At 54.3% G+C, this 7,346-nt stretch overlaps 1 long non-coding RNA gene across 1 annotated transcript; it reads left to right on the top strand.

Annotated features, from left to right (window-relative positions):
* Positions 1-1,805: 1,805 nt before the first annotated feature.
* Positions 1,806-4,133, top strand: LOC129200615 (uncharacterized). The gene is made up of 3 exons (XR_008575004.1): positions 1,806-1,847; positions 3,852-3,898; positions 4,019-4,133. It is a non-coding gene; the product is annotated as an uncharacterized LOC129200615 (long non-coding RNA).
* Positions 4,134-7,346: the final 3,213 nt, after the last annotated feature.

Here is a 7,346-nt window from a genome sequence, read left to right as displayed (position 1 = left end):
TAGCATTTCTGAAGAAAGCAGCAGGGATGTAAGGTATAGCGTCTTTCAGGCTACGGGACAGCTCGCCGCTTTTCCCGATCGCCCATGGAGTACCATGTTGTACCTAGAACCTTTGCGGCTTGCTGCAGGCTTCTTGCAGATTATAAGCATCAGGACTTTGTTTTGTTTTGCAGGCTCATAGCTCGTGGGAAGATAGAAGGTAAGAGTCATCTGCAGAACGCAGGGTAAGGCTTTGAGGAGTGGCCGACACGGGGGGTTTGGGGGGTGCAAATACAAGGAGAGAGCTGTCAGGAAGGAGCGGGGCTCCTTGTCAGAGTTCAGGAGAAGAGAAGGAGTTTCTAAAGTTTTGGGACTGAGGGACAGTTGTGAAAGAGGAGGGCTCATCACCCATTCTCAGGTAAGTTTTACAGTTGGATTTGGGTGCCACCGAGGTCTATTCTAGCTCAGTCTCATCGCAGCTGACCGGAGGCACGACGATCCCGAGACATGTGGCGTAAGTTATCCAGCCCTCGGCATGGCCATAAGCGGAGCTGGATGTCAGAAGAGTCTCATCTTGTGAAGCATGGGGTAGGTTAAAATATACCTTCCTGAACTGAAGTCTCTGCTTCCCTGTACCTTCTGCTTTCTTTATTCCCTGACTTAATTTTTGCATCCATCCCTTCACCATCCATCTGGATGTCATAGTTACTTAGAGACACAGACTAGGCATTTATTTCCAGCGCAGGCTCGAGCGACCGTCTTCCCTGGAATTTCACGGTGAAGAGGATGCGTATCGCCCGCGCTCGTAATGGTCTCCAGCCAGGGGTCTGTCTTTTATTGTGGTCCTGACACAAAGCTTCTTCTATTTTCTAGTTTTACCTTTTTCCGTAAGCAAACAATGAGGCTTGCTCTAGTACCGGTTACAGCAGTTATGTTCTCTTGTTCTTGGAAGCATTTAGGGTAGGCGTAGAGGAGAGGGCTGTCTGGGAGCAGTTCCATTTGGGCAGGCAAAGGGAGCGGGTTGCTCATCAGCATGATGCTAGACCGGGCAGGGCAGTTCCAGCCTGTGTTTGCGGTGTTGTGTGTCTTGTCCTGTGTGTCTCAGCCCTTCCTCGGGTCTCAACGCCCTCTTTGCGCTCAAGGGGCACGGCGTGCTTCTCGGTTGCCATCCCTAGGCTCTCGGACGCCTCCGCTCATCGGCGTAGCACCAGTCGGGCGCTTCTTTGCTTGCCTTGCAAGCTCACGGCGTGGATCGTTCTTGCGTGTCGGAAGCTTCCGGCGGGTCCTCTTTTTGCAGCCTAGTCCTAGGCCACAGCGGGAGCTCTGCTCTCCAGCCGTCCGTTCTCAGGGACCGAGGCTTCTTCTCTGCGTCGTTACATTCTTAGGTCTTGAAGAGAGGCTTCTTGCCGCATCCCTCGCCCTGGTTTTGACAGTAGCTTCTTACAACTGGCTATCACGGTCCATTCTTTTCTGGGGTTGCCATAGAGCTTCTGCGCCCTGTGCGTCATGCCCTGTAGGTCATCTTGTTGGGCAGCCTCTCCGGTCCGGGAGTCATTCCTCTCGCTGAGAGTTTTCTCTCATTTGTGATTTGTGTTGTTTGTAGCATTCTGTGTAGCGTTGATCCCTGTGCATGTGTGTCTTGGGCGTGGAGCTGCTCTGCCCAGGGTTGTCGAGTCCAGGGTTAGGCGGAATAGCAATAGAAGTGTACGGTTAGTGTGTCAGTATGGCCAGTCTGGAATTGTTTGGCTCTCACTCGGCATCTGGCTGACTTGTTTAATTATTTTGGGTTTTTTTTTTTTTCAGATGCAGAGAGAGAGGGGAAGCGCACCAAAGAGCAGCACAGGAGGGGAGCAGAGCGCCATAAGGAGGTGGGTTGGCCAGTGGAGTCGGAGGGAAGGTGTGGCTGGTGGCGATATGACTCCATTAATATTTGTGTGTGTCTTTTTATTTTGAAGGTGCAAAGCTGGATATTGACCCCTTAGGATACAGACATGGGAGGTGACTTGGGCCAGGTGAGCGGCGACTAGCAGGCTGAAGTACAGCAGTTATTTTTCCGGTGTTGCATTGCTGGTTAAGGTACAGGGACCCTTTGTTTGTGTTTTCTAGGTGGGGCGCAAGGACGGCAGCCCAAAATGATGGAGGCCAGGTGAGCAAGCATCTGAGGTCAAGGAGGGGGAGGTAGGAATTGGTGCGGGCAAGCCGCAGTTTTGGGCAGTGTCTCAGCACGTGCCTCTTGCTTTATTTTTTGGCAGGTGCCGCAGGGAGCCTCGGAGGGGCGAAGCCGTGTGCCGACGAGCAGTCAGAGAAGGTGAGGCGCTTGTCAGTGTCTAATAGCAAAGTGCTATACGGCAACTTGTTTGAGCATTTCCCTCTGGTTTTGCAGGCGCTGTGCGGCCACCTTTGTGACCGGATGGCCATTTGAGGTGAGCTGGAAGAACGGTGAGGGTGGTTGTGGGAGCGGTGACTTCTGACAAATGTAGGAGTAATTTTGTGTCTCTTGGCATCTTAGGTGCCACGAGGGATGACAGCTGCAGGGTCCGTCTCTGGACCGAGCAGGTGAGCAGAAAGACACGGTGCTTCTGAGGAGGGGGGTGTTGTGGGCAAGGTTGGTGTTGACTGGTGCGATGCTGACTGACGGTACTACTTTGATGTGGTTTTTTGTTTGTTTTTCCTGTAGATGAAGAAGAGGCACCGGGCAACTGCAGGAAGATCCCAGTTAGCTGGTGTGCTATGCACATATTGTTTGTTGCGGATGGTTTGAGATCCCCGGCCGTCTGCGAGCTAAGTTGAGGGACTGTGGCCGGGGAGGGAGAGGGCTGAGGAGGGGGCAAGTTTGGGGGTTGCAGGGGAGGGGTTTTATGGTTAGCATAGGGGAGAGGGCTGTCTGGGAGGAGTCCCATTTAGGCAGGCAAAGGGAGCGGGTTGCTCATCAGCATGATGCTAGACCGGGCAGGGCAGTTCCAGCCTGTGTTTGTGGTGTTGTGTGTCTTGTCCTGTGTGTCTCAGCCCTTCCTCGGGTCTCAACGCCCTCTTTGCGCTCAAGGGGCACGGCGTGCTTCTCGGTTGCCATCCCTAGGCTCTCGGACGCCTCCGCTCATCGGCGTAGCACCAGTCGGGCGCTTCTTTGCTTGCCTTGCAAGCTCACGGCGTGGATCGTTCTTGCGTGTCGGAAGCTTCCGGCGGGTCCTTTTCTTGCAGCCTAGTCCTAGGCCACAGCGGGAGCTCTGCTCTCCAGCTGTCCGTTCTCAGGGACCGAGGCTTCTTCTCTGCATCGTTACATTCTTAGGTCTTGAAGAGAGGCTTCTTGCCGCATCCCTCGCCCTGGTTTTGATGGTAACTTCTAATAACAGGCCATCACATTCACTTCTCTTTTGGGGTTGCCATAGAGCTTCTGTGCCCGGGCATCACGCCCTGTAGGTCATCTTGTTGGGCAGCCTCTCTGGTCTGGGAGTCATTCCTCTCGCTGAGAGTTTTCTCTCATTTGTGATTTGTGTTGTTTGTAGCACTCTGTTTAGTGTTGATCCCTGTGTGTGTGTGTGTCTTGGGTGTGGAGCTGCTCTGCCCAGGGTTGTCAAGTCCAGGGTTGGGTGGAAGAGCAAGAAGAGGGTCCAGTTAGTGTGTCAGTATGGCTAGTCTGGAATTGTTTGGTGCTCACTCAGCATCTGGCTGACTTGTTTAATTATTTGGGTTTTTTTTTTTTTCCAGATGCAGAGAGAGAGGAAGTGCACCAAAGAGCAGCACAGGAGGGGAGCAGAGTGCTGTAAGGAGGTGGGTCGGCCATTTGAGGTGAGCTGGAGGAATGGCGAGGGCGATTGTGGGAGCGGTGACTTCTGACAAACGTAGGAGTAATTTTGTGTCTCTTGGCGTCTTAGGTGCTGCAAGTGAGGACAGCTGCAGGGTCCGTCTCTGGACCGAGCAGGTGAGCAGAAAGACACGGCGCTTCAGAGGAAGGGGGTGTCGTGGGAGAGGTTGGTGTTGGCCGGCTGATGCAACGCTGACTGACAGTGCTGTTTTGTTTGTGTTCTGTTTTCTGTTGTAGCTGATGAAGAGGCACCGGGCGACTGCAGGAACATTCCCAGTTAGCCAATGTGTGGTGTTGATGTTTTTGTTGCTGATGGATTCGGATCCCCGGCCCTCGGAAAGCTAAGTTGAGGGAGCGAGTTTGGGGGTCGTGGCGGAGGGGTTTTATGGCTAGTGCCGGGGAGAGGGCTGTCTGGGAGCAGTCCCCCTTGGCTGGGCAAAGGGAGTGGGTTACATGTCAGCACGATGCTAGACCGGGCAGGGCAGTTCCAGCCTGTGTTATGTCTGTGTGTCTCGTCCTGTGTGTCTTAGCCCTTCCTCGGGTCTCAACGCCCTCTTTGTGCTCAAGGGGCACGGCACGCTTCTCAGGCGCCGTCCCTAGGCTCTCGAACGCCGGCACTTGTCAGCGTACCGCCAATCGGGCGCTTCTTTTCTCGCATAGTGAGCTTACGGCGTGGATTGTTCTTGCGTGTCAGAAGTTTCTGGCAGGTCCTCTATTTGCAGCGCTATACCAGGCTGCGTCCGGAGCTCTGCTCTCCAGCTATCCATTTTCAGGGACTGGGTCTTCCTCCCTGCATCCTTACCTTCTTAGGTCTTGAAGACGGGCTTCTTGCTGCACCCATCATCTCGGTTTTGACAGTAACTTCTTATAATGGGCCATTTACGGTCAATTCTCTTCTGGGGTTGCCATAGAGCTTCCTCACCCGGGCGTCGTGCCCTATAGGTCACCTTGTTCGGCAGCCTCTCCGGTCTGGGAATCATTCCTCTCGCTGAGAGTGTTCTCTCATTTGAGAGTCGCGTTGTTTGTAGCGTTCTGTGTAGCGTCCGTCTCTGTGTGTGGTGTGTGTGTGTGGAGCTGTTCTGCCCAGGGCTGTGGAGTCGGGGATAGGCGAAATAGCAATAAGAGCATACGGTTAGCGTGCTGATACGGCCAGTCTGGAATTGTTTGGCGCTCGCTCAGCATCTGGGTGACTTGTTTGATAACTCGGTGTGATTTTTCCAGATGCGGACTGGCTAGATGCCCACCGAAGAGCGGCAGAGGAGGAGAGCAGAGTGCTGTAAGAAGGTAGGTCTGGACAAGTTTGGGAGTTGCAGGGGATGGCTTTTAAAGTTAGCGTACAGGAGAGGGCTGTCCGGGAGCAGTCGCCTTTGGGTAGGCAAAGGGAGCGGGTTACTCGTCGGCACCGTGCTAGACTGCGCCGGGCAGGGCGCTTTCAGCCCGCGTGCGGTTGTGTCGTGTAGGTTGCGTTGTCTGTCTTATGCTCTACGCCGCACCTCCCTCGGGTCTCGATGCCTCCGCTGCTTTTTGTGATCACCAGGTACCTTATTAGATCTCATGAGTCTTGAATATCTGTACTCATTGGTATTGAGCTCATCAAGCCAGTTTCTCTCCTGTAGTTGTAGCTTAAAGCATAGCTCTGTTTGGCATGCATTGTGTCATAGATGTTTCTGAGCGGACGTCTATTGCGGCGCCAAGCCGGGCACTGCCAGCAGCTCCTCCGAGCGTTACGTTTGCCCCGAGTTCTTTTCTCAGGTTTCATTCCCCACGTTTTTAAAGGCCTTAGATCTTAAAACCCAGCCTCTGATGCATCTGTCACTGCAGTTTTGACAGCCTCTTTCTTTTGCCGGCCATGGCCGTCGCCTCTTTCCCGGGGCTGCTATAAAGCGGCCGCTATAAAGCATCCGCAACGTCGCGGTGCCATAGGGCTTCCTCGCCAGTCTTACCTTCGCCACGGTAGCCGTTCTTGCTCGTGGCCTTCTCGTGTCTCACGGTCGCGTTTGCGGAGTCTGTGCACCGTGTCGGGGTTGGAGCCACTCCCCCCAGGGGTGTAGCAATGTTAAAGACAGGGGTAGCGTAGCTTTGTGGCGTGGCGGTAAAACATTGGTGTGACTGGATTCTTTTGGTGAAGACGCTACAGTCCATCTCTGGGCAAGTATCTGTAGACAGCTGTCACAGTTAGTTTCATTGCATTGGCGGGGGTCAGAAGCTGTACTCTGGCCTTCTGGGAGCAGCAGTTTGTGCGGTAGTTGAGCGAGTTCAATCTTGAATGTGCCTTAGTTGGTATATTTGGGGTTTGGTGTATCTCTTCTCTGTTTGTTTTAGCTCTAGTTAGAAGGCTTATGCAGAAAAGATGACAGACCTTTCGGTCTCGTCAAGCTACCGGTCAGCGGCCACTGCCTTACTTTGCACAGTTTGTTTGGGTTTGTCAGAGGCTGAGCGACAAGCCATGCGTCACAGGCCCCCGGAAGAGGCGAGAGGGGCGCCGGACAAAGGCAGGCCGGCGTCCGACGTCAGCGGATCGGCGTGTCGGCGACTCCGCCTAGTTCACGCTTTTCCAGTTGTATTTTCTAGGCGCGAATCAATGCGCGAACGGGATATCCGCACCGGAGCGAACTTAAGCGAGGTGAGCGATGACCGGTGCGCTGACGTAGCAGTTTTCTGAGGTGTCGTATTGTAGACGTAGCTAAAATCACATCCCGTCCTTTGAGTTTTACAGGTGGCAGTCAGGCCTCTGCATGGCAGGCCGAAGATTCCGACTCCGAGCGGCTGAGGAAAAGGGATGGGCGAGAGGAAGGCGTTTCCAAGGAGGGCTTCATCACAGTGGAGGTTGACACCGGGCGGCACGTCGGCGACCGGCGACGCTCTGTCTTGTGAGGGATGAAGCGGAACCTGGCGGATGGGGGAGCGTCCCGGTTAGATGACCTTTTCCCCATGAGAAGGGAATCTGGATTCTGCCCTCTGAAAGGTAATTTAAGGGGCAAAAAGGGTGGTTGGGGGCAGGGCCAGCAGGGGGTTTAACGTCAGGGTAGCAGAGGGCTACTTAGTCTGCCTCGAGTCTAGGGACAGATAGGGGTCCTGGGTCCATCGTGCCGGATGTAAACATTCTGGCCTCTCTCAGCGTTGCAGCGTCATTTGCGTGATCTGTGCTTTTTCACGCGTACGGTGCCTTACGGCAGGTCTCTAGGTTCCGCCGCATGCGCTCGGCGAGCATCCGCGGGGTCCGTGACGCCTCGTCACTTCGGAATACGGCCCGTTGAGTGTTTCTCGTCTTGCGATCGGAGCTTAAAGCGCGCCTCGCATCGCAGATGTTTCTGCGAGGTGGCCTTTGTGGAGGTGGTCTGTGCCGGACTCACAGTCGTGCTCTAGAAACTTCTGCCTCAATTGAAGTTTGATAACATCTTTCATCCCTGTATGCTGTGGGATGCCGGACTAGTCCAGGCTTGTTGGTGCCGAATACAGGGCCATTTTGACCCAGCAGAAGGGGCCCCGGGGGAGTCCAGCTTGGGCGAGAGCAGGGATTGAGCAACTTGCTTATCTTGCACTGATAAGCACCGGACCTGAACAG

This window comes from Grus americana, unplaced genomic scaffold (genome assembly GCF_028858705.1).
Source record: "Grus americana isolate bGruAme1 unplaced genomic scaffold, bGruAme1.mat scaffold_358, whole genome shotgun sequence".
Classification (NCBI taxonomy): domain Eukaryota; kingdom Metazoa; phylum Chordata; class Aves; order Gruiformes; family Gruidae; genus Grus; species Grus americana.
The sequence above is the reverse complement of the archived record's forward strand: the minus strand, read 5'-3'. Positions and strand labels throughout refer to the sequence as shown.